Source organism: Hibiscus syriacus, unplaced genomic scaffold (genome assembly GCF_006381635.1).
Source record: "Hibiscus syriacus cultivar Baekdansim isolate YM2019G1 unplaced genomic scaffold, ASM638163v2 tig00112737_pilon, whole genome shotgun sequence".
In the NCBI taxonomy this organism is placed as follows: domain Eukaryota; kingdom Viridiplantae; phylum Streptophyta; class Magnoliopsida; order Malvales; family Malvaceae; genus Hibiscus; species Hibiscus syriacus.
Window position 1 is genome coordinate 991563 of NW_024063391.1, and position 22689 is coordinate 1014251.

Sequence of the window (22689 nt, forward strand, 5' to 3'; positions counted from 1 at the left end):
TATTCTTAAATTGGAGTGTTTAGATATTGACTATACCATAAGGAAATCTGAGCCTCATATCAATTAAACCAACACTCAAGTTGATCTTGCTTTATATGAAAAGTGAGAGTGATCTAATCGCCTAAGCATTATGTTTATTAAGAACAAGGCTCATGCTGATATTTGTAGATCAATTGAGCATTATAAAAATGTACAAAAACTATTAATGACTATTGAAAAGTAGTTCAAAACTTCTAAAAAATCCTTGACTAGCACCCTAATTATAAGGTTCACGTCTATGAGGCTCACTACCATGAAAGGCGTATGTGATCACATCAATAAGATGTGAGATTTAACAACTTGACTTAGAGCATTGGAGGTTGAAATGTTTGACTCTTTTTTGGTTTATTTTATACTTTCACTCTTCCACCTCATCATGGGCCATGTAAGATATCCTATAACACACATAAGGATAAATGGTTTATTGATGAACTTCTGACCATGTGTGATCAAGATGAGGGTAGACTCATACTGGAGATAGGATAAAATGCACTGATAGCTACTCAAGGAAAGATATCAGTCCAGGCCAAGCTAAAGACAAAGGTTAAAATCCAACCCCAAGCTAACATTAAGAAAGATTTCAAGTATTTCTTTTGTAAAAAGAATGGACATCTAAAGAACTGTGTCAAGTTCAAGAGCTGGCTTGAGAAGAAAGGTAAATCAATCCCACTCGTTTGCTTTGATCAAATATGGTTGATGTTAAATATAACACATCGTGGATTCATTTTGGTTCTACAATCCATTTCTCAAATTCCTTACGGGGATTAAGAAACTTGAGGGAATCAGTGGGAGCTGAATGATACATCTATTCAAGAAATAAGATGCAATGCCATGTGGAAGCTATCGGACCTGTGAAAGTGCTTAGTAGTGGTTTTGTTTTAATTTTAGAAAGAAAAAAACTTTTTACATTCTAAGTTTTTCTAGAAATTTAATTTTTGTTTCAAGACTTGCACCATTGGGTTATTGTTTTAATTTTTTAACCAATGAATTCAGTTTGTTTTATAAATCAGAAATTTTTGGAAATGGAATTTTTTCCAATGCTCTTTACTATTTCAATTTGAAAAATGATGTCACTCATAATGTTATGCACATTCAAACTGGTTCTAAATATTGTGTTATAAATGAAGATTCATATATTTTGTGGAACTGGAGATTAGGACACATCTCCATTGAAAGGATAAAGAGATTAGTAAATGATGGGGTACTTAGTACCTTAGATTTTTCTAATTTTGGCACTTGTATAGACAACATTAAGGGTAAGAAAACTAGCAAGTCAAATAAAGGTACCAAGAGAAGTTTGGCCATATTGGAAATCATTCTATATATGTTTCCCAGATATGGATGTACAAGGTTAGAAATACTTCATTATTTTCATAGATGATTACCAACGATACATGTATCTCTACATGCTTCATCATAAGAGCGAAGCATTAGAAGCCTTTAAAGTTTTTAAGGCTAAAGTAGAGAAACAATGCTATAAGTAAATTAAGATCGTGAGAATTGATTGAGGTGGTGAGTATTATGGTAGATATACCGAAAATGAAGAAGCACTTGGTCTATTTGTGAAGTTTCTTCAAGATAACAATATAGTTACCCAATACACCATGTCAGGATCACCTGATCAAAATAGTGTTGCGGAATGAAGAAACCAAACATTAATAGACATGGTGTGAAATATGCTTAGTAGCACTAAGTTACCTAAGTTTTTATGGGCTGAACCTATCAAAACGGTTTTGTATATATTACACCGAGTTTCAACCAAAGGTGTCCCAAAGATACCTTTTGAGTTGTTTACATGTTGAAAATCGAGTTTGCGATATATACGCATATGGGGATACCCATATAAAGTGAGAATTTATAAACCACAAGAAAAGAAACTAGATCCGAGGAACATTTAGTAGGTATTTCATTGGATATGATGAAAGGTCTAAAGGATACAGATTTTATTGTCCAACATATTGCATTAGAATTGTGGAATCAAGAAATGCAAAATTTCTTGAGTATGGCTCAATCAGTGGGAACGATCTACCTTAGGACTCAATTCATGTAGATCAACCTTCCACTTCAAGTGAGAGATTGGTTATCATACATAACACTCCTCAAGTACAACCAGGTGTTGAACAACCAATCAATGAAATTCCACAAGTTGCTGAAAATATTCTAGTAGATCAAGTTGTTCAAGAAACTTCAAAATTATTGAACAACCAGTTGAACAACATGATCATATTGTCACAATGGGACTTGTTTTCACTTTGTAAATTTTCGTTGTAAGAACTACTTTAAGAAAACTCAATTAAGTTTGATGTTTCTCATTTTGTTGTGTACTGTTAGGAACTCAATGAAAGAAATAATTATACTTGAATTGTTTGTATATACAAAAGCTTTGAGGTAATACAATGATGCTATTGTTTATATACAGCTTCAAGGTGCAAGCATATGCTTAACAGACTTATCAACTGCTTTTAACAACTAAACTACCTGACTAAAAACCTTAGCTAACAACTTAACTAATACCAACCAAGCTAAGCAGCATCATGTGCATGATGCAGATTCATCATGCCAATATTACCTCTACTTCTTCCTCTTCTTCTCTTCTGACTTGACACATTTTTGAACTCCAAGCTTCACTCGAAATGTTTCAAATGCACCTCTAGACAGTGGCTTTGTAAAGCCGTCAGCCACTTGATGAGCTGCATGAATGTAGTTGACACACATCTGTTGAGTAGCCACCTTCTCACGAACAAAATGCACATCAAGGTCAACATGCTTCGATTGTGCATGGTAAACCGGGTTAGCACTCATAGCAACAGCTCCTGTATTATCACACCAAATCACAGGTTTCACATGCTGCTTTAGGCCAAGCTCGGCTAGCAAAGTACTCACCCATGTAACTTCAGCAGTAGCATCAGCCAGACTTTTATATTCAGCCTCCATCGTTGAGCGAGAGACTGACTTTTGCTTCTTCGAACTCCAAGCAACCAAATGATTGTCAAGGAACACTCTATACCCTGAAATCGATCGAAGATCAGTAATATTTACACCCCAATCAGCATCAGCAAACGCTGACACTGAAAATTACGATCTAGCAGGCAAAAAAACCAAGCCAAATTCCACAGTTCCTACGAGATACCTTAGGATGCGTTTTACTGCTACTAGATGTATTTCTCGAGGTTTATGCATAAATTGGGCTACCTTCCCAACGCTGAAGGTAAGCTCAGGTCTGGTATGACAGACGTAGAGTAAAGATCCTACAATGGATCGATACATAGTAGCATCAGCCAGTAACTCTCCATCCTTAGATAACTTAGAGGAAGGGATCATGGGTGTGATACACGGTGAAGCATTACTCATGCCAGCCTTTTCCAGAAGCTCCAAGATAAACTTCTTTTGACTAAGCATTAGAGTTTCATTACTTCATTTCACCTCAATTCCCAGAAAGTAGCTGAGAGATCCCAAGTCTTTAAGGGAAAACTTATTTAACATGCGTATGATATTGGAAATCGTAGGCGTAGAAGCACCAGTGATGACTATGTCATCCACGTGAACCAAAGGTATACAAAATCTGTCCCCATGCACATAAAAAATAAGGAAGTGTCAGCTCGAGACACCTGAAATCCAATCTGTAGCAGTGCATCTTTTAGTTTGGCATGCCAATTGCGAGGGGTTTGCTTCAGTTCATACAATGCTTTTTGTAAATAGCAAACAAGGGGAGTGCCATCAGCAATAGACTGCTCGAACCTTGGTGATTGCTTCATAAAGATAGCTTCTTGTAAGTCTCCATTAAGAAATGCATTATTGATATCAATATGCCTTAGTTCCCAGTTATTTGCTACAACAATGGACAAAATGACATTGAGAGTTGTGAATTTTACAACTGGACTAAATGTGTCAAGATAATCTTGACCAGGCATTTGGGAAAACCCTTTTGCAACCAGTCGTGCTTTGTGTCTGTGCACTGAGCCGTCTGGATTCCTTTTCACTTTGAACAGCCATTTGCAACCTATTGATGTTCGTCCAGGAGGAAGCTCAACAAGTTTCCAGGTTACATTCCTTTGAAGAGCATCGAATTCATCCTGGACTGCTGCAGCCCATTTTGGTTACTTCAAGGCTTCAACAACGGTTGATGGTACATTCTCGTCAAAGTAGCTAGAATATGCTTTTGGTTTAAAGATGCCATGTTTCCCTCTTGTTACCATAGGGTGAATGTTAATAGGTGGCACAACAGCCCCAGGGGGCTTCAGAATCAACAATGGTTGGAGTCTCATTAATAGGCTCATCATTACTTGATACGGCCATGCTAGGGGGAGAATCCACAGCTTCATCGATTCCATGTTCAAGACTAGGTTCAGCAGCTCATTCAGTGGAGGTATTCACACTCAAGGATTCACCAGTATCTTCTTCCATGTCCATATTTTCCATATCATGAGGTACTGGAGAATTTGGTTCAGTGTTGCCTGGAGCGTTTTCATGAATCATTTGTTGACCAGGTGCGTGTGGTATTTTAGTCACAATTTCTAGAGATTGTGACTGCTGACTTTTAAGTACACGAGGCTGAACTGCAGTTGTACGACCTGCAAAAGGGAACAAATTCTCATTAAAAATTACATGACGAGAGATGTAAACATTCCCATCAGCTGCAAGGCATTGAAACCCTTTATGTTGAGGACTGATGCCAAGATAAGTGCACGGTTGTGAGAGAAATGCTAGCTTGTGTGATTGAAAGGGTCAAAGATGGGGAAAACACTGACAACTAAATACTTTCAGTTCATTGTAGTTTGGTTTCTTTCCCAACAGTTTTTCACTAGGAGAGATCCCTTGTAGAACTTTAGTTGGAAGCTTATTAATCAACTGCACAGCAGCAATTATAGCATAGGACCAATACATGGTAAGGAGGTCTGTGCTAGTAAAACAAGTGCCATCTCAACGAGGTGTCTGTGCTTTCTTTCAATAATGTCGTTCTGCTCGGACGTATGGGGGTAAGATAATCTGTGCATAATACCAGATTTGGTTAATTGGGGTGAGAGACTGCAAAACTCTCCACCCCAATCACTCTGGACAGATTTAATGGAAGCATTAAATTGGGTTGACACCATTCTTTGAAATAACAAGAAAACTTCAGTGGCCTAAGACTTGAATTTTAGCAGGTAAACCCATGTATGTCGTGTACATGCATCGATAAATGATACATAAAACCTGAATTCATTCGATGAAACATGAGGAGGTCCCCATAAGTCAGTAAAAATAAGTTAAAACGGAGTATCATACGTTGTACTTGATTGAGCAAAGGGTAATTTATGGCTTTTGCCCATATGACAGGCAATGCACGTTTTATTAATATCAGCAACAATTGCTACATCAAATGCTTTAGGAATTTGTTTTAGCACATCACTAGAAGGGTGGTCAAGTCGTCGATGCCACAATTCCTCAATTTCAGTAAGTACAGTTTTAGCGGTAAAACTAATGTCAGCAGGTGTGCACATGTCTTTCCTCGCAGACTTGTTCATTACAAAAGAATACAGCCCTCCAGTTTGCTCACCAGTCAGAAGCACCTGTCGAATAATCTCATCTCGTATACAGCAGCTATTGGCATGAAATTCAAAAAATATTTTATTGTCCCTAGCAAGCTTTGAGACCGAAAGCAGGTTCTTGGTTACACGAGGAACATGCAATAAATCATGTAAAAATAGCATTCGAGAGGCAGAGTGTAAACTTGAATTACCAACCATCTGAATGTCTAACAAGTTATCGTTGCCAACAGTGAGTTACCTGGGCCATGAAATTCGGATGCGTTTGTGAGATTTGCTCTGTCTAGGGTGACATGGTGAGTGACACCAGAATCTACCAACCAACGATCATAATTTGCTGATGTAACCTCCCAGACCGATGCGGGTAACCCGATCCGATCCGGGGTGTCACATTTGGGCCACCGGAGTGACCCACTATAAAAATAGCGGAAAATTTAAAACTTTTTATCAGAACATGTAAACTTATAAAATCATTTGTCATTATTTAAAAATAAAACAAATTTTCAAACTCGTATATAAAATAAAATACAATTACATGCCCCCTAATTACATGTACCATACTCTACAAGCAATGCCGGAAGAACTCCCATACTGATGATGATAGTTGCACTGGTACAATTCTTTTAACCTGCAATGTTGAGTAATAGAGTGAGCTTCGAAAAGCTCAGTAATACAAAACTATCAGATGATGCTGAAGAACGTGCAAATACAGATAAACATATCTTCCCTTATTGGTTTCGACATCTATTGATTTTTAGGCTGAGAGAAGATCCTACTGATATTTCAAGTGGTAACGGAAAATGAGTTTTCAGTTCAGATAAATATTTCGGATGTCTAGGTTCAGGAGATCAGAATAGGTTATCTAGTGTGTTCCCTCAAAACCAATGAAAATATATAGATCTTTTTAAAACATATATATATATATTTTTAAATTTGAAAACCATAGTAATTTCCTCATTCGTCACGAACAAAATGTGTAGGTTCTCCATAACCATACAACCCCATCACGAACAGTAAGACCCTGACCACAAAGCCAAGGAACCTACAAGTATTCAACCCCGTCACAAATAGTAAGACTCTCAGCACAAAGCCGAGTAACCTGCAAGTATTCAACCCGTCACGAACAATAAGGCTCTCAGCACAAAGCCGAGGAACCTGCAAGTATTCTTCCTCCAACTATACCCCCAATAAAACATATTCCGTCTGTAAATGGATATATCAAAAATCAAAACATAGTTCAGGTCAAGTATCATATCAGAATCCATGTCAAGTATCATAACAGGATTCAAATCAGAAATCAGATAAAATATTCATGTGATTAGGGAACACACCAGAGTTTACAGATATTATTCAGAAGTACTGGATAATTTTATCAAGCAGAGAAACACAGATCTTCAGTATGTCGATAGAATGTCAGATTTAGAATCACTATTGAAAGAGATCAATAACTGATGAAATCATCAGTTATTCAGAATGAGACTTGAGCTAATAAGGAAGAAATGAAGGTACATGACCTTTACAATCTACATCGATTACTCGGATTATCGAACAACTCCAGATGAATAGTTCCCAAAACTTATACTTGTCAATTTAATAACCTTCCAGGGTATTTACTCTTTAATACCAAATATTCTTATCCATAAATCATCTTTTGAGTCATCACTGAACAGATCTTAAAGAGACGAACAGATATTCTAATGGTATTTATTTCATTTCCATGTTTTAACTGTATCATGAAATGTCGACGTACTTGATTTGTGGTTCATAATCCATAAGGATGATACATCACGTAAGTTAATCTGAGTATTCAGGTTTATTCCAATCTATTACTTAATCCTCAATCCTTGAGGTTACCTAGTTCATTTAGCAGTCAAGTCTATTCCAGTTACTTCGGAATTTTCCAGAGTAATTCTGGACGTTTCTGAATTTCAGATACATATTGTACTTCCGTTCAGTTCAGTTTGGTCTTCATGGTTGATTTGTTGAACAATTATCCAATTCTTAGTATCGAATACAATCTAGAGTTGGGCTGAACTGAATACTTCCAAAATTATCATTGAGCTAAACTTGAGTAGACGAACACGCATTTAAGTAATATCTATGACGTTCAAGTGCTGACATATCATTAAGGTTGATCGGCTCACTTAAGATGTGTTCCATAACTTTTAAAGGTAGTCCAATACCTATGCTTATTTGGATTCCTTAATTAATCCAAGGCATTTGCTTAGTATAGGCTATAAGGGTAATTTGGTAACTTTGGTGTTCAATTTTATTTTATTCATTTTAAAGCTCAAGGATATCCACTTATTCCTGAGTTTGGTGATATTCTTAGTCATTTCCTTTACAGGGGTATTCTGGTCATTCTACAGATCCGATGTATTTCAAACATTTCTTTCTATCTTGTTTTATTATTTAATTCCAATTTATCATCTATTTCAGTCCCTTCGAACAATTCTGATAAAAGAGCATCCCGATAAATTGTTCTTCAGGTATTTACTTATAACTCAGATATTTTCGGGTCAATTGCCTTCTCAGATTTTACAAACGGAATATCAGGAATTTTTCTGTACTAAGTCAAGATCTTAACAATCAAATACGTATTTGATCAAGTTAAGTACGAATCTTTAAAGTACTTTCTCATTCAGGGTCAACTCGGACTATTTTACCTCTCAAGGGCATTTTTGTAATTTCCTAATCAGATAATTTCGATATTACCTCTTAACGAGAATAATTATAATTTAAAGATCCTATGGTCAATTGCTTTCCTGAACATTCTCTGATCTTGAAATTATTCCTTAACAAACTTCTGGCATCTTGCGCAGACCCTTTTTGGAGTTAAAAACCAGTTATCCAAATTTTCTAAACAAAACTATCATTTCTTATGCACATCTGTAATTTTATCGGATCAATATGTCTTTTCAGAGTTATTAACCAATTTCCAGGGATAATTCTTGTCATCCTACAATATAAGGGTATTTTCGTAATTTTATCCTACCGGAGTATTCTCATAATTTCCCATCCAAGTACCTTTAACATTTAACATTTGATGATATAAAATATAAGTTACAAATCCGGGCTGATTCTTTTATCACTAGTCACAAAACTTGTAATTTGATTCTAACAATCTCTCAATCTCCTATATTAATCATCTGAACCATAATCAGTTGCCAAATTTCTATTGTGTTCGGATCGAGTGTAAAAATTCATTAACTACACAAATGAGACCAACATTATCTTATTCATACATTTACCAATATTCACATGTTCCATAAAATATAAAGAGGTATTAAAGTATTACCTCGATTTTCGTGCCATACTGATCGACCATTAAAACTACATTCTATCACCCTCGAACTTGAATTCCACATCCAATGATTTCTCTGATACAAAACAATTGATTTTACGTCAGAAACTGAACTTAGTTGAGAAACCAATATTAAATCCGAAGTTGAAACCTTGAAAAACAGCTTATCGGGTGCAAATTTGATAAAACGGACTTCAAAATCGGGCTCAAGATGTCGACAAAACCCAAACAATAACTCTTGAATTTAAGCTCACCAACTCAATTTCTAGCTTCCAATATTTTTCTCAAGAACCATAACCTTCAAATATACAAACTCAAATCCAAAATAAATTTCCAATCCATAAAAATAACTTATTAAAAATCCTTTCTGTAATAGAGGGACATAACTGACAAAATTAAGAACTCAAAGGACCAATATAATACTTAGCTACCAAGGCAAGTGACAAAAATAATCTTATTCAAACCATTAGACAACATTTATAATTATATAGAAACTATAAGACAAGGTTGATTTCTCACCAAACTTGGAGGACCCATGTTACGATTTACCCTTCATGTTTTAACAACATTTCACCAAAACCCACGTGACTCTGTTCTAATTTTATATTTCATGTAAAGCTCTTCGTCTAGTGTTCTGTAAATGGAACAAAACAAATTGTCAATCGAATATCAAAACGTCAGTGATCACCACACCGCTCCACGCCCTTGATCGTCATTCGGAACCCAAAGTACCCCATCAAACTTTTCTCACTCTACTCGCGGATCATACTTCCCTTTACCGAGAATCACCATGGACGATTGTAGATAGCTTCAGTCTACTATTGCGAAACTCATCAACGCCATCAACAAATCGCTGCAAAAGAGATCCGGGTACTAGTTCCCTTGTCACAAAATAGAATACCATACTATAATGTGTTGAGTCAGGAACTTACACATTGAAGACCAAATAGAAAAGCCCCTTCTTTGAAGCAACTTGTGCAGCACAGCCTTGAAGCCAGGCAACATGATTTATTCTTTGTGTCTTTAAACTAATCAACAGCAACCAGATCCATTAAATGCTTTCCCGTAGAAATCTTTGATTTGTTGTAACAAAAATGCTTTCTACGTACTCTGAAATTGTTACCATCCGATATTCTCCAACAGTCACTAGAATTATCACGGTCATCACGCTATAGATTACCAGAAAATCTTGACAAATCAATTCTCTCAACCGGTTCTTCTTCCAGGGGCTGTTCTCTTGATATCATAGTCACTTTTAGTAGGATATGCCTCTTGTTCTGCTTCAATCATTTGTTCTTCATCCTCATCGGAGTATTTATCCTTCAACAAAGAGTTTTGACTCGCAGCATTCATTTGATTAAGACAAGCAGTGAGGGGATCAAATAACTCATCTATCATTTCTTTTGAGTTTTCTTTCCAGTTGGCATGAGTTAAAAATAATACCAAGGCTTTAGTGGATACAAAAACTGACCGAAAGTGAAAGTTGAAAGCAATGGATTTCAACCATGGTTTCATTATCCTTACTTAAAAAATATATCTCTTATTGAGTGGCCCTCAATTTGTTTACTAAAATAATAGTATGATAACACAATTATTTGCCAATCATACTTTATATCATTTCACATATTTTAAACTAAAAGAAATCTAACCCCATATTAGGGTGTGACAATTCTCCCCTCCTTATAAGAATTTCATCCTCGAAATTTATTCATGTCACATAATTGTAGAAATGAAACTTCTATCAACTCGTCCATAAAATTCAAGTACCTTTTATAGAAATACAGATCCTCCACTAATCCTTAACCAATTGAGTATACATTCTTATCAGAACTTTTCCTTATTTCAATAAAAGAATCTGAACGAAAATGTCTTTGAGTAATCAATTCAGTCTTGGTCATGAGAATAGGCTCATAAAGCAGTAACATATCTCAATTTCATTTCCGGAGTCGAGTCAGAATTTTTCAGATACGTAACTCTCTCATGGCTCGTGTGGTACTTTACATAATTTAAATAGACGTTAATTGTATTCCCTTATGCAAATATAGAGTCTTAATGGATAAAGATTATGTTTGTTCGTTATAGATAGGGACTAAACCTTGGAGTTCCGGCTCAGAGAGTACGACTGTAGTCTAGGGGCATGTACTGATCAGACATCTTTTTGAAATTCGACCGGCCGGTCTATCATGAAAATTTTTGACTCAAACCAAATCTCTGATACCAATAAATGTAACCTCCCAGACCGATACGGGTAACCCGATCCGATCCGGGGTGTTACATTTGGGCCACCGGAGCGACCCACTATAAAAATAGCGAAAAATTTAAAACTTTTTATCAGAACATGTAAACTTATAAAATCATTTGTCATTATTTAAAAATAAAACAAATTTTCAAACTCGTATATAAAATAAAATACAATTACATGCCCCCTAATTACATGTACCATACTCTACAAGCAATGCCGGAAGAACTCCCATACTGATGATGATAGTTGCACTGGTACAATTCTTTTAACCTGCAATGTTGAGTAATAGAGTGAGCTTCGAAAAGCTCAGTAATACAAAACTATCAGATGATGCTGAAGAACGTGCAAATACAGATAAACATATCTTCCCTTATTGGTTTGGACATCTATTGATTTTTAGGCTGAGAGAAGATCCTACTGATATTTCAAGTGGTAACGAAAAATGAGTTTTCAGTTCAGATAAATATTTCGGATGTCTAGGTTCAGGAGATCAGAATAGGTTATCTAGTGTGTTCCCTCAAAACCAATGAAAATATACAGATCTTTTTAAAACATATATATATTTTTTAAATTTGAAAACCATAGTAATTTCCTCATTCGTCACGAACAAAATGTGTAGGTTCTCCATAACCATACAACCCCGTAACAAACAGTAAGACCCTGAGCACAAAGCCAAGGAACCTACAAGTATTCAACCCCGTCACGAACAGTAAGACTCTCAACACAAAGTCGAGAAACTTGCAAGTATTCAACCCCGTCACGAACAGTAAGGCTCTCAGTACAAAGCCGAGTAACCTGCAAGTATTCAACCCGTCACGAACAATAAGGCTCTCAGCACAAAGCCGAGGAACCTGCAAGTATTCTTCCTCCAACTATACCCCCAATAAAACATATTTCGTCCGTAAATGGATATATCAAAAATCAAAACATAGTTCAGGTCAAGTATCAGATCAGAATCCATGTCAAGTATCATAACAGGATTCAAATCAGAAATCAGAAATCAGATAAAATATTCATGTGATTAGGGAACACACCAAAGTTTACAGATATTATTCAGAAGTACTGGATAATCTTATCAAGCAGAGAAACACAGATCTTCAATATGTCGATAGAATGTCAGATTTAGAATCACTATTGGAAGAGATCAATAACTGATGAAATCATCAGTTATTCAGAATGAGACTTGAGCTGATAAGGAATAAATGAAGGTACAAGACCTTTACAATCTACATCGATTACTCGGATTATCGAACAACTCCAGATGAATAGTTCCCAAAACTTATACTTGTCAATTTAATAACCTTCCAGGGTATTTACTCTTTAATACCAAATATTCTTATCCATAAATCATCTTTTGAGTCATCACTGAACAGATCTTAACGAGACGAACAGATATTCTAATGGTATTTATTTTATTTCCATGTTTTAACTGTATCAGGAAATATCGACGTACTTAATTTATGGTTTATAATCCATAAGGATGATACATCACGTAAGTTCATCTGAGTATTTAGGTTTATTCCAATCTCTTACTTAATCCTTAGTCCTTGAGGTTACATAGTTCATTTAGCAGTCAAGTTTATTCTAGTTACTTCAGAATTTTTCAGAGTAATTCCGGACGTTTCTGAATTTCGGGTACATATTGTACTTTCGTTCAGTTCAGTTTGGTCTTCGTGGTTGATTTGTCGAACAAATATCCAATTCTTAGTATCAAATACAATCTAGAGTTGAGCTAAGCTGAATACTTCCAAAATTATCATTGAGCTAAACTTGAGTAGACGAACACGCATTTAAGTAATATCTATGACGTTCAGGTACTGACATATCATTAAGGTTGATCGGCTCACTTAAGATGTGTTCCATAACTTTTAAAGGTAGTCCAATACCTATGCTTATTTGGATTCCTTAATTAATCCAAGGCATTTACTTAGTATAGGCCACAAGGGTATTTTGGTAACTTTGGTGTTTAATTTTATTCTATTCATTTCAAAGCTCGAGGATATCCACTTATTCCTTAGTTTGGTGATATTCTTGGTCATTTCCTTTACAGGGGTATTCTGGTCATTCTATAGATCCGATGTATTTCAAACATTTCTTTCTATCCTGTCTTATTATTTAATTCCAATTTATCATCTATTTCAGTCCCTTCGAACAATTCTGATAAAAGAGCACCCCGATAAATTGTTCTTCAGGTATTTACTTATAACTCAGATATTTTCGGGACAAGTGCCTTCTCAGATTTTACAAACGGAATATCAGGAATTTTTCTGCACTAAGTCAAGATCTTAACAATCAAATACGTATTTGATCGAGTTAAGTACGAATCTTCAAAGTACTTTATCATTCAGGGTCAACTCGGACTATTTTACCTCTCAAGGGCATTTTTGTAATTTCCTAATCAGATAATTTTGATATTACCTCTTAACGAGAATAATTATAATTTAAAGATCCAATGGTCAATTGCTTTCTTGAACATTCTCTGATCTTGAAATTATTCCTTAACAAACTTCTAGCATCTTGCGCAGACCCTTTTTGGAGTTAAAAACCAGTTATCCAAATTTTCTAAACAAAACTATCATTTCTTATGCACATCTGTAATTTTATCGGATCAATATGTCTTTTTCAGAGTTATTAACCAACTTCCAGGGATAATTCTTGTCATCCTACAATATAAGGGTATTTTTGTAATTTTACCCTACCGGAGTATTCTCATAATTTCCCATCCAAGTACCTTTAACATTTAACCTTTGATGATATAAAATATAAGTTACAAATCCAGGCTGATTCTTTTATCACTAGTCACAAAAACTTGTAATTTAATTCTAACAATCTCTCAATCTCCTATATTAATCATCTGAACCATAATCAGTTGCCAAATTTCTATTGTGTTCGGATCGGGTGTAAAAATTCATTAACTAAACAAATGAGACCAACATTATCTTATTCATACATTTACCAATATTCACATATTCCATAAAGCATAAAGAGGTAGTAAAGTATTATGTCGATTTTTGTGCCATACTGATCGACCATTAAAACTACATTCTATCACCCTCGAACTTGAATTCCACATCCAATGATTTCTCTTATACAAACCAACTGATTTTACGTCTGAAACTGAACTTGGTTGAGAAACCAATATTAAATCCGAAGTTAAAACCTTGAAAAACAGCTTATCGGGTGCGAATTTGATAAAACGGACTTCAAAATCAGGCTCAAGATGTCAACAAAACCCAAACAATAACTCTTGAATTTAAGCTCACCAACTCAATTTCTAGCTTCCAATCTTTTTCTCAAGAACCATAACCTTCAAATATACAAACTCAAATCCAAAATAATTTTCCAATCCATAAAAATAACTTATTAAAAATCCTTTCTGTAATAGAGGGACATAACTGACAAAATTAAGAACTCAAAGGGCCAATTTAATACTTAGCTACTAAGGCAAGTGACAAAAATAATCTTATTCAAACCATTAGACAACATTTATAATTATATAGAAACTATAAGACAAGGTTGATTTCTCACCAAACTTGGAGGACCCATGTTACGATTTACCCTTCATGTTTTAACAACATTTCACCAAAACCCACGTGACTCTGTTCTAATTTTATATTTCATGTAAAGCTCTTCGTCTAGTGTTCTGTAAATGGAACAAAACAAATTGTCAATCGAATATCAAAACGTCAGTGATCACCACACCGCTCCACGCCCTTGATCGTCATTCGGAACCCAAAGTACCCCATCAAACTTTTCTCACTCTACTCGCGGATCATACTTCCCTTTACCGAGAATCACCATGGACGATTGTAGATAGCTTCAGTCTACTATTGCGAAACTCATCAACGCCATCAACAAATCGCTGCAAAAGAGATCCGGGTACTAGTTCCCTTGTCACAAAATAGAATACCATACTATAATGTGTTGAGTCAGGAACTTACACATTGAAGACCAAATAGAAAAGCCCCTTCTTTGAAGCAACTTGTGCAGCACAGCCTTGACGCCTGGCAACATGATTTATTCTTTGTCTTTAAACTAATCAACAGCAACCATATCCATTAAATGCTTTCCCGTAGAAATCTTTGAATTGTTGTAACAAAAATGCTTTCTACGTACTCTGAAATTGTTACCATCCGATATTCTCCAACAGTCACTAGAATTATCACGGTCATCACGCTATAGATTACCAGAAAATCTTGACAAATCAATTCTCTCAACCGGTTCTTCTTCCAGGGCTGTTCTCTTGATATCATAGTCACTTTTAGTAGGATATGTCTCTTGTTCTGCTTCAATCATTTGTTCTTCATCCTCATCGGAGTATTTATCCTTCAACAAAGAGTTTCGACTCGCAGCATTCATTAGATTAAGACAAGCAGTGAGGGGATCGAATAACTCATCTATCATTTCTTTTGAGTTTTCTTTCCAGTTGGCATGAGTTAAAAATAATACCAAGGCTTTAGTGGATACAAAAGCTGACCAAAAGTTAAAGTTGAAAGCAATAGATTACAACCATGGTTGCATTATCCTTGCTTAAAAAATATATCTCTTATTGGGTGTCCCTCAATTTGTTTACTAAAATAATAGTATGATAACACAATTATTTGCCAATCATACTTTATATCATTTCACATATTTTAAACTAAAAGAAATATAACCCATATTGGGGTGTGACAGCTGAAGCAATATTTACTTGAGAGTCTAACCTACTCTGAGAACAACATTCACACGCTTGGTTACTACTTGTAGGGTTTGAACCATTCGTGGAGTTATCCTTGGAGGAAGTATAAGTGTTGGTTGACACACAGGAAAAATCTTCATCAAAGCGGTGCCAACAACAATTGACCAGATGACCGAGCTTCCCACAAAGTTGGCATTGAACGCGCGATCGACCCCTTCCTCGACCACCATTTCTTGTTTTAGCTGATGCGCGACCAGACCTGTGATCCTGGCGATTGGAAGAGACACGATCAGCATCACTTCGAGCATAGTTTAAACTTATGGGCAGATTGTCATGTTCCTCGTCAAATCCTGCAAGTTGAACTTCAGCATCCATCAACATAGCATATATGTTGTCGACGGAGAGGGCTTCTTTCATGGTTGAGACAACATCCATGAATGGTTGGTATTCACGAGGGAGACCCCTCAAAATGCTAACAATTTGTTCGACTGGGGGAACAACACTCCCACATGACACAAGAGCGTCACAAATTTATTTAACACGTGTAAGATACATGCGCATACTGTCATTGCCTTTCTTGATGGATTGCAATTTATAGTAGAGATTCATAACCGACATTGTAGAGCGATTTGCAAAGATCTTGAGTATTGTTTCCCATACTGCAGTAGCTGTCTCAGCTCCAACAAATTGTTGGAGGAGATGTGTACTTACAGTCGATAACAGCCAAGAAGCCAGGGCACTGTCCTGGGCAATGAATTCTTCATAAGCCTCATTCACTTGAGCTCACCATTGTCATCAAGAATCATCATTGATGTAGTGGAGACACTACCAGTCAGCAGTCGTTCCAATCGATGGCTTCTAACTGTCAGTAAAATCTGTTGTTTCCATAACAAGAAGTTGGTTTCATCAAGAACCACATTCACCTTCTTGTTGGTGAAACCACTAGAAGCACCAGATGAAAAATCCATGAGCAGGCAGAACTTCAGACCACTATCGATTACAGGCGGAAACAAGAACAAGTGATCCCACGATCGATAGCGATTGATACCATGTTAGGAACTCAATGAAAGAAAGAATTATACTTGAATTCTTTGTATATACAAAAGCTTGGAGGTAATACAAGGATGATATTGTTTATATACAGCTTCAAGGTGCAAGCATATGCTTAACAGGCTTATCAACTACTTTTAACAACTAAACTACCTGACTAACAACCTTAGCTAACAAACATTTTGGTTTATTCATTAAGAAATTTGGCTAAGTGTTAAAACATGATATATTGTGATACATGGAAGATATTACTCAACTATAAGAGGAAATATTGCTATGATTCATGTGTTATGTTTTGACTTTAAGTTATGTTGCGCATTACGAACCAAGTGGGAGAATTTTAGCTGTTAGCAATTTCCATGATTGGTTTGTTACACGGATTTGGCAGTTTTCATTCTCTCACGCGGTGGAAGCGTGGTAGAGCATGTTTGCTTTAATTCCTTGTACGTGGGGTTGAAGTTAGTGGACATGGGGTATCTCCAACAGTTAACAAGTAGTTTTGGGTGGTTTTTTTATGGAAAAAACCCACTATAAATACGTGTAGCCAAGAGGTCCCTAAGTGCAAAATCAATTCATTCATTCCAAAGCATTTCATTTATGAGCATTTGAAATTTATTCCATCTAGTATGGTTTTGAGTGCTTAGAAGATCCTTGACAGTTCTAATTTTATGTAGTCAAGTTTGAGGTGCTCGAGATGGTTCACGGTGGTCGACGATTGTCCGACGTATTTGAAAGTGGTGTAATCAAATATCATATTTCGACATAAGGTGTAGACAATGGCTGAAGGTATTTATAATGATCTTCAAAAATTACTTTTAATAATATATTTAAATTTTGAACGGGTGGAATGTTTCGATAATTTTAAAACTAATTTTTAAATTTTAAATCAAATACGAATTTCGTGAGGGACATATTTTAATGTAATTCTCTAGATTCGACCTAATTTCTTCTAGGTCGAGTTTAGGGTTACTATGGACACTGAAATGAGGTTCAGGGACATAGTCACTGGCTGGCCAGGTAAAATCGAAGATTGGTTGGAGTTTTAGAGTTCGAATTTCTATAATCTTTGTGATAAAGGAGATAGATTGAACAAAAAAAAATGTGCTCCCTGAAGGATCCGAAATAAGTGAATACATAATCGGAGATGTAGGTTATCCTCTACTGCCCTATCTCGTTATACCTTACGAGTGGAAAGAACTACCCGAATTAAGAGTCGAGTTCAACAAAAGGCATTCAGCGACCCGACTAGTGGCGTACAGGGCATTGGCGACGCTCAAGGAAATGTGGAAGATCATCGAAGGAATAATGTGGAGACCCGATAAACAAAAGTTGCCTAGGATAATCATGGTCTGCTGTTTCATAACATCATTATCGACTTGGAAGATGATGTGCAGGATGAAATGCATTTGTCTCATTACCATGATTCTGCTTATTGGCAACGGATTTACGGATCCTTCAACATCAAGGGTGTTCACCTGAGAGATGAACTTTCTCTCTACTTGTCCGGGAAATAACCAAAGTAATTGTTTTCTATTTCTAATTCTTGATACAAAAAGGTCTGAATATGATCTTTTGTTAGACAGTGTTAGAAAAGTGGGGTATATTAGTTAGAGACGATATGGAAAAAGTAATAATAATAAAATATTATTATAAAATCAAGGGGAAACAAAGTGATAACGGAAAGAACGAGTTTCTCTTATCTTGATATTGTTATTCGGAGTAATAATCTGAGACGAAATCAATCATGAGAAAATTAAACAAAGAAGTTTAACTTCTTAAAACCAAATCAAAATTAAATAGAAATAGAAATAATCCTTTTATTTTGATCTATCGATCGAAATCAATTGAGGCATGTTGCTACACAGTTTCCTTAAGACAGATTTTAGGTCACTCCTTGGTGCTCGAGTTCGTTGGTCATCTGTCTCCCAGGATACAACAACTTGATGATCAACTACAATAACACAACAATAGAGATCACGAACGATCATTGCCTTCGACTATCACCAGAAAACTAATTGAAGAAAACTTTTTCTCAGATGAAAAAACTTGTGAAAAACACATATAACTTATTGTGTTTAACCTAACAGGTTAACTCACTATTTATAGAGGATTTCTAATAGAGATTTAATACAATTAGATATCTTTTAATATTCAAATGTAAATAGATAATAATATCTTTTAATTTAAAATATACAAAAGTATAAAATTATCTTTAATATTCAAAGTTAAAAAGGTAACACACAAAATTTTAAATTAACATATTAAAAGAGTAATTATCCTACTAATATTTAAATTAAATAATATCTTTTAATTTTCAATATTTAAAAGACTCTGAATTTAATATAAATATTAAATTCATCAATTAAATATACCTTTTTTTTCCAATAATCCCCAACATGAATGCAATTGATGATTTTATCAAAAAATATTTTGACTCAGTGTGGTGATAACCTCTACGCTTGATAGTTGCATAGTATAGGTAGGTTCCTCTTTTGAACCTTCCCTTGTGAAAGTATATTTACTTTACTGGTTAAACACTAGACGTGATGTCCTTGAATTGTTTTGTCGGTTTTGTAAACGATGACATACTTTACACAACTATCCCTCTGAAAATAATTTAGTTCTCATTGTATGTCTTTAAAGCCATGGATCCGCCTGGTTCTACAAGAGTTTGAAAGAACTATGCCCAATAGTCTCCTTGAAGCGGCCCCACTTCACTCTCACATAGGTGACTTATGTTGCTCGGCTCATTGCAGCACACAATGGTCATTAAAAGCTTTTACTTAGTCTGTATCAATTTGATCAATGTTTACATCATAGGAATGAACTTGGGATAAGAAACTCCCATGGTGACCGTACTTGGGTTATGAAATTAGGTTGACCCTTTGAACCTAGATCTTAGGATCTCCAGTTAACAATGTAGGGTTTTATTTCACATAACACCTTTAAATTTCATAGGTTTTAGTCACATTCCTTTATATGTTTTCTCAACTTGATTTAGATTTAACCATTTGGTTAGCGGATCCAAAATGTTATCCTTTGATCTTACAAAATCAACAGAGATAACTTAATTTTAGATCAGTTGTCTTTGGTATTCTGTCGACGATACATATATCTCGACTTACATTATACTTTTCTATGCTAGTCATAGTATATACATATCGTGGGCACATGTTTTCAAGTATATCCTCCAAGAAATTTCAAAGCTATTTAGCTTATTCTCTAAACTTATCTAGATCTACAAACTCATATTTCATTATGAATCTGGTTATAATCGTTTTCTTAAGGATTTCTATAACATGGATTCTCCTTTTAATGTGAAACTTATTCACTTGTGTCGTTAATATCTTGAATTTCAAATTCTAACTAGCATGAGTATATCCTTCTAAGATAGTAGGGTAGACAATGAAAATAAATCCTAAAACAAAGAAAATACAATCCATCGTTTAGGATTTATTTTCATTTGTTTTGGTAATATGATCATTACCTTCTCAAGACACCCCCACATTTTTTAAGTGTTTGTATGACACAGTTTTTCAACCTTTTCATAACTCATATGGTGTCTTGTCATTTTTCCTTTTTCTGGGGACCTTATTTAGAAGGGTATTAGTTGACAGAACAACTTCTCTCTCCCCCAACATGTTCTATGACAACTCAAAATTTCTTAGCATTGCGTTCATTATATCTTCCAGTTTGTTATCATTAATAGAGATAATAAAATATTTATTATCCCTCGTAAATGTCATTATTACGAATTTTAAGAACTTGGTCACTAACAATTCATTGGTACCAGCATCTTCCGTTTCGTATCTATGGTCGAATGTTATCCATAATTCTTTATGGATAATTTACACCTTATAAAGTGTATCTTATAATACATTCAAGATGTATTTCCATAATACTTCCAAAATCCGGTAACAACGATTACCTCATCCTCTTTAATAATATGAGGATCATCTGATATTTGGCTAAATTTAGCACAACCAAATAGAACAACATCTTATGTTGTCAGATCTTGAAATTATATCAATAGAATTTTATAGGTTTATAAACATAAACATCATTAAATTTTAATTCAAAGTTTGAGTAGGAATCAACGTTCCAAATCACGAATTAGGTGAATCGCTAAGATTACCCATTATTTCGTTTAACAAAAAATAATTCCAGTAATAAACTAAATTAGATTTTGATTTATTCAATCAACAGAATATAGTCATGAACTAAATTCTAAAACAAACTGGTATCAAAGTTGTTACTTCCTATGATTTCTATTAATAGAAATCAAATAATTCGGTTACGTTACAGAATTAAAATCTCAATTGATTTCAAATACGAAATCAAAGATTCCAATAAATAGAGAATTAGTCCTCGTTTATTTTTTATTTTGTTATTGGACAAAATCCAAAATTCTGAAACAAAATCAGTAACTAAAGTTATTTCCTCGACAATTTATGTTAAACAAATTTGTCCACTTTGAGATTTTAGCAAACCCGTTAAAACGGAAGGATAAATCCTTAAACATATTTGTTCGCTATCTCATTTTCCCACAATATCTGAATGGTTTCAGATTTAGAGAAAGTTAGAAGAAAGAGTTCCTCTTGATTTTGCCCAATGCTTGTTTTGCCGAATTTTTCGTACTTTCTCTTATACACATCAAGAATTAAACTCAAATGAATTTTTCTTATCATCTCGGAAAATAAAAAATTTAAATATGTATTAAGAATGTTAGAAAAGTGGGGCGAATTAGTCCGAGACGATATTGAAAAAATAATAATAATAAAATATTATTATAAAATCAAGGGAAACAAAGTGATAAGGGAAAGAACGAGTTTACTATTATCCTGATACTATTATTCGGAGTAACAATCTAAGACGAAATCAATCTTGAGAAAATTAAACAAAGAAGTTAAACTTCTTAAAGCCAAATCAAAATTAAATAGAAATAGAAATACTCCTTTAATTTTGATCTATCGGTCGAAATTAGTTGAGGCATGTTGCTACACATGTAACTTATTGTGTTTAACCTAACAGGTTGACTCACTATTTATAGCAGATTTCTAAGAGAGATTTAATCCAACCATATATCTTTTAATATTCAAATGTAAACAAATAAGAATATCTTTTAATTTGAAATATTAAACAGATATACACTCCTTTTATTATTCAAATTAAACAGAAATTATTTTAATTTGTAATATACAAAAGTATATAATTATCTTTAATACTCAAAGTTAAAAAGGTAACACATACAATTTTAAATTGACATATTAAAAAAGTAATTATCCAACTAACATTCAAATTAAATAATATCTTTTAATTTATAATATTTAAAATGACTCTAAATTTAATATAAATATTAAATTCATCAACTAAATTCACCTTTTTCTCCGACAGACAGAGGCAGTCATTTTCTGTAAAAGGCTTCTCAAATTTTTAAGTTAAACCAGTAATGGAGACAGCAAAAAGCTTCTCATTATCAATGCATTTTTTGTAAAAGGCTTCTCAAATCTTCAAATGATTGTAGATATAGTAATGGAAGAAATTAGATGGCTTCCATAATTGGAGCAATTCTCCTGAATGAAAACCAAAAATTATGAATTTTGAGGATTGTCACCTTATTTCTGAAGTGATTTACAAAAAAGTTCGACCTGCGGATTCAAACCAGCAGCCTAAGGATTTACTGCTAAATCAACCTACTACAGTCCTCCGCTCTACCAACTGAGCTAAGGTCGGTCTCGAAGTAAGATGTCAACTATAAGTAAAAGAACATTTGACAATATGCACTAGGGGAAAGTTCACTGGGAAATCGATCACCACAACACACAACTCTGCTCATATTCATAATATAAGA

At 34.6% G+C, this 22689-nt stretch overlaps 1 pseudogene; it reads left to right on the forward strand.

Moving 5' to 3' along the window:
• The window catches only part of LOC120182681, a 35750-nt pseudogene extending 17398 nt beyond the window's left edge, over nucleotides 1–18352 (forward strand).
• Nucleotides 18353–22689: the final 4337 nt, after the last annotated feature.